This window comes from Olea europaea, chromosome 1 (genome assembly GCF_002742605.1).
Source record: "Olea europaea var. sylvestris chromosome 1, O_europaea_v1, whole genome shotgun sequence".
In the NCBI taxonomy this organism is placed as follows: domain Eukaryota; kingdom Viridiplantae; phylum Streptophyta; class Magnoliopsida; order Lamiales; family Oleaceae; genus Olea; species Olea europaea.
Window position 1 is genome coordinate 7,322,747 of NC_036237.1, and position 6,333 is coordinate 7,329,079.

A 6,333-nucleotide genomic window follows, 5' to 3' on the forward strand; every position below is an offset into this window, starting at 1 on the left:
ATAAAAAGATAGAACATGTGGTTTAAGAAGGTTGAACGTGGAAAGAGCAACAATTAATCTAAAATTCAGATCTAGAAATAGATCTAGGAGATTGTTTGTCTTATCCTAATTTTCAAACATATTGTAGATCCACTTGTAAAGCCGCTATCCATATAAAAACATGATTGTCATGTAAACTTATTAAGTATGAGATACATGAGTAATTTGATTTAGTGCAAGTTGAAGAATGATAGCATTATGCTTTGGGTCCAATCAATGAGATGATATAACGAGTTCATTATCAATGCATTTTTATTGGAATGCTCCGCTAATTAAATATAATGGAGTCCAAATGTTAAGTTATGATAACTTGTGCATTGCACGTATTGTGATTGTCTAATAAAAGTTATAAATAATTTAATCTTAAATTCTCTGGTTATTAGTGTTAAGGGATAAAAATCCTACATCGATTAAATACCGAAATATTAACCAACTTAAAAAGATTTTTGACTACTCCTCTTAACAAAGTTGACCTTATTAAGATGAACCCAAAATCTTAACATGATATCAGAGTCCATTAATCTCTAATAAACAATTCAATTTGGTTAAGACTCTAAAAATGAGCACACGAATTTTAAGATTGGTCTGTTCAAACGAGCCACCATCTTTCGGGGCATGTTAAGAGATAAAAATCCTACATCGGTTAAGTACCGAAATATTGACCAACTTAAAAAAATCTTGGGCCACTCCTCTTAATAAGGTTGACCTTATTAAGATGGATCCCAAGTCTTAACAATTAGTAATCAAGAGACACATATTATAATTACGAATAGACTGTCACATATCAAAGTACTTTCTTAGCTAAAATGTGAAACATATAAATGGATACATGGATGAATTTTTAGAAGAATAAATACAGTATTCCCTCATTCAGATTACTCTTATAACCCCCCTCTCTCTGAAGGCTTCCTATGGGGACATTCTACGACCACCATTGGTTTATAATTGCTATTTCACATCTAACTATTTTAGTATGAGTTGACAATCTCTTAGAGTTCGGTTGTGAATTTGGTCATTTGACTTGAGGTCTCATAGAATCTTATATAATGACCGTCATGATTTGACAACGTTGTACATTGATTTATCTAAACTAACAAAAATGGCATCTTACGGATGTGTCAATAATGATATGAAGATTGATAAATGATCAATACATGATTCATCAATTTCTAATAGTGAAAGACTATTACATGCTTTTCGTCCCCCAATATATGTATGACCATGGTGAAGTTATGAACTCGAAGGGTTTCAAGCATTATTCATTTAAATCAACAAAATGTCATGACACATAATATGATTGATTAAATTGAGATTTTTATTTAGTCACATCTCATAATCATTTGGTTTATATTGGTGAAGGTAATATATTTTCATGGTAACCTAGTAGAATGATTGTGTCATACCACATCAAATTTTCCATCATATGAATAGCCTTAACATATTGTTAGACGTCAATTTTGGATGTGGCGTGATTTAATTATTCCAGTAGATTAATGATCAATAATTATTATTATTATTATTATTATTATTATTATTATTATTATTATTATTATTATTATTATTTATTTTTATTATTATTATTTTTTTTGATATCAGGATAACGATATCGTGATAGTTGTCATCCTAAACGAAAACCTTATGAGTCAGACACAAAAGGCGAGAATTAGAAATTGATATTAGCCCCCATTTGTTTCCCATTATTTGTCCATTAAAATGAATAATATGATCGTTATCCATCATATCTAGCTATCATATTTAACTTTCTATTTCTTGTGTGGGATCCGTAACAACTATATTTTTTATTTTCATTTTTACATTAATGTGTACCAAATGAGGGAGATTGTTGATTAATGTATTAGGTCCTATTGTATGGTTGGTTTTACTATATGGTTGGTTTTACTATTGTGGACTGAATTGAATAAATTTGATTAGTTGACTTTGGCTCATTGGTGTTTGGACTTACTAATCCTAATAGGATTAGGATTTACAATAACCTATTAATACTTAATTCAAGTTTAGGGTTTAATAGAATCATTAGTATTATTGCTAGCACGAGAAATGTGTGAAATACCTAAACCTAATTCTCTCTATATCCAGATGGTGGGAAATTGTCCGTGGTGTTGAATTTTCCATTTTTTTTCTCATGTGATTTTTTTTAGAGTCTAGACATCTAAATAGCTGTTGTATACTGAGATTGTGATAGATAAGATTTATAATCCTCCCAACTTAAGAAAATTGTCAAATGTAAACATTTTATCACATATTCTATCTCAATACAAAGGTGGTCCAACTTTTGAGTATTGAAATTTGTTTAGATTTCATTGTGTATATTTAAGTAAACAGCCAACAGCCTTGGCAGAAAAGCAACTTTGAATTATCAGTTTACAGTGAATTCTATTTGCCATGAATCTTTGAACATTTTTGGTAGAACTCTGATCTACATTCTTCCTTTTAAAATTTTCTCTTCTGGTGTACCATAATTTCTTCACTGCGTAAAATTTTGTCTCTCATAAATCTTTAAAAATTTGTTTAGTCTATATACCAGGTGTTTTTTTTTTTTTTTCCATATATGAATATTATTATATCCATTCAGTGAAATAAACATATATAATTCATCCTGAAAACCTCATGATATGAGAACTGAAGGAAGTGTTATATGTACTCGATTCTTCACATAATGTTATTTGAAGTGGTTTAAGACACTGAAATTACTTTCTTCTTCTTGTACTAATATTTTCAAATCATAATTTAATAATGAGGGAAATTTACGCCTAATAAAAAAATAACAAACAATGTTATACGTAACACTTTACATACCAATTTTGTAACTATTATTTTTATTCTCCAAAATTTCAATTACAATTTCATTTCATCTTTAATTTTTTTTTTAAATTTATCTATCCCTCCATAAATTAACATTTTGTCGAGTTTTCTCTCTATATCATTAGCATAATTTTTTGTATTTTTATTTTTTAAGCAAAATTGTATACCTTCATTTATTATACTTATATATTCTTCTCTTCTATGAAGTTTTCTTATAGTATGAAATTTTTGCAATATGTTTTAATAAAATTACACATGAATTCCGAACCATTATTTGAGTTGAAATAATTTCCAACTTATAAGTATCAGAAATTGAATTTTATGTAAAAACAAAAAAAAAAAAAAAAAAAAAAAAAAAAAAAAAAAAAAATAAATANNAAAAAAAAAAAAAAAAAAAAAAGAAGAAGAAACAATTAATATAAAAATTATCCTAATTGATTGTTTCGTTAAACCTAAAATATTAATTAGACACTAGCAATTAAATTATTATATAAAATAAATAAAATAAAATAATTATATTTGTTTTTGTGCTTGAAGAATCAAATGAAGTAGTTTATATGTTTTCAATATTTTATTAACTTATTAAAATTAAATTTTACTGATTGCGTGTTAGAGTAAAGGAAAGATGGTAATAAATTCTATAAATCTCACCCAAAAATAAAAATAAAAATCCTTTAAGAAAAAAATTAATTAAAAATAAATTATTAGAAAATAGTTTTCAAATCGTCACCTGAGGTAAAATATAGAATGTTATTTGTTACTTCAATTAAGAGTATTTTTGTCTAGTCATTTATTTATAGTTATATACTTGTTGGCAAATGGTGTTCTTTTGTAACTATTATGCAAAATTTTGTAGGTAAAATATAAATTTATAAAATATTGTAAATACACCTATATACATGTCGTACTTCCTAAATTTTCTTAATAATAAAGCCAAACAAGGTTTGTAATTTTTTAATCGACGGAGATTATCTGCTGAAAACTATTGTTAAGACAGTGTTGTCAAGCCACATGCTCCAATGTAGGCATCACAAAGGGATCATAAGTCAGAATAAGGGTTTTTTTTTTTTTTTTTTTTGCTGTTCTCAACATTGGCATAAATAGCCACAATACATGGTAAGATCCTTAAGTTATGGACCGTATAAGACTAAACTAGGAAAGAATAAACCACCTAAATAATTACATATCATATCCTAATATAATCTGTACAAGAAAAAACAAGGAAGGAAATAATCTTGAAATGCCAGCACAGATTATTCATCAGCTTGGAAGGAATTGCTCAACACTCCCCCTCAAGTTGGTGCATAGATATCAATCATGCCCAACTTGTCAAGACAGTTGTTAAAAGTTTGGTTAGACACTGCCTTGGTCAGCACATCTGCAAGCTGATCTTGAGACCGAACATGAGGGACTTCAATAATTCTTGCTTCCAGCTTCTCCTTGATAAAGTGCCTGTCAACTTCAACGTGTTTAGTTCTATCATGTTGGACTGGGTTGTGGGCAATGTCACATGCTGCCTTGTTATCACAATATAACTTCATAGGACTTGTCTTCCCGATGTGTAGCTCTTGCATCAAATTCTTGATCCATAATAACTCACATATTGCCTTGGCCATTCCCCTGTATTCGGCTTCAGCCGACGATCTAGCCTCTACTTCTTGTTTTTTACTTCTCCAAGTTACCAAATTTCCACCTACAAATGTAAAATATCCAGATGTAGAACATCGATCTTCTATTGACCAAGCCCAATCGGCATCGGTATAACCTTCAATTTTCAAGTTGCTTCCCTTTTTAAACAGAATTTCTTTTCCTGGAGATGACTTCAAGTAGCGCAAGATACGTGTAATAGCATTCATATGTTCTTCACTTGGAGAGTGCATAAACTGGCTAACCACGCTCAGTACATAAGCTAAATCGCGTCTGGTATGTGCGAGATACATTAATCTCCCAACTAGTCTCTGATAACGTTCCTTGTTAGCATGGACTTGATCTGGATGTGTGCCCAGTTTCAATTTTTCTTCCATGGGAGTACTGACTGGACTACATTCTGTCATACCGGTTTCCTTTAACAAATCCAAAGTATATTTTCGCTGAGACAAAAAAATTCCTTCCTTCAATCTTGACACTTCAATACCAAGAAAGTATTTCAAATAGCCGAGATCTTTCATTTCAAACTCTCGGGCAAGATGACTTTGCAATGCTTTCTTCTCCCCGAGATCATTTCCAGTTACTATCATATCATCAACGTACACAATAAGAGCTGTGATTCTTTCCTTGTTGGCCTTCAAGAAGAGAGTATGATCTGAATTGCTTTGCTTGTATCCAATAGACTTCATAAAGTTGGTAAACCTCCCAAACATGCTCTTGGAGACTACTTCAAACTGTATAGGGATTTCCTTAGTTTACATACTTGTTTGCTTCCTTCAGTCTGCAAAATACATCCTGGAGGCAATTCCATATAGACTTCTTCTTGGAGATCTCCATGTAAAAAAGTATTTTTTACATCAAATTAATATAAGGGCCAGTCTAGATTCACAGCCAGAGATAGTAGAATTCGAACAGTATTGATCTTGGCTACAGGTGCAAATGTTTCCATGCAATCAATCCCGTAGGTTTGAGTATACCCTTTGGCGACAAGCCTTGCTTTGAACCTTTCAATGGTGCCATCGGCTTTATATTTAATGGTAAACACCCACCTGCATCCAACTGGTGTTTTCCCGATAGGTAAGTCAATAACTTCCCACGTTGAATTCTTTTGGAGAGACCTCATTTCTTCATTCATAGCTTCTCTCCACTTAGGATCTTTCAAGGCCTCCTGCACACTACTAGGAATAGATATAGCAGATAATTGATTCACGAAGACTTCACCTTCCTTTGACAATCTATGGTAAGAAACAAAATTATTTATGGGATACCGAGACTTAGAGGTGAGAAGAGGTTCATAGTTAACTCTAGATTTTCCTCTTGTGATTCGATGAGGTAGAGTTTTTAGTTGAGTTTCAGAATTCACCTGAGGCTCATAAATGGACTCGGACTCAGGAAGCAATTGATCTATTGGCACATCATGAAGGGGGGAAGTAGTAGGCTGAGATTCTGGTTGCATTTCCATCTGTTCTTCCATGTTGTCATCCTGTAAATCATGCTCATTAGCATCATTTGGATGTTCATTACTGTGATTCAAATACTCACCATCTGGACACTCATGCCTTTCTGTCTGTTTGTCACCACTTATAAATTCCAAGGTATCCAAGTGGTGATTGAGAGTCTGCAATTCAATTCTGTTCTTCCCCTGAATTGAAGACTCTGGAGAATAATACATACTATCTTCATGGAATGCAACATCAAGAGTGACATACAATTTTCGAGAGGGAGGATGATAGCAGCAATAGCCTTTTTGATGTTGGGCATAGCCAACAAAGACACTCTTGAGAGCTCGGGGTTCCAATTTATTTCTTAATGGCTTATGAATAT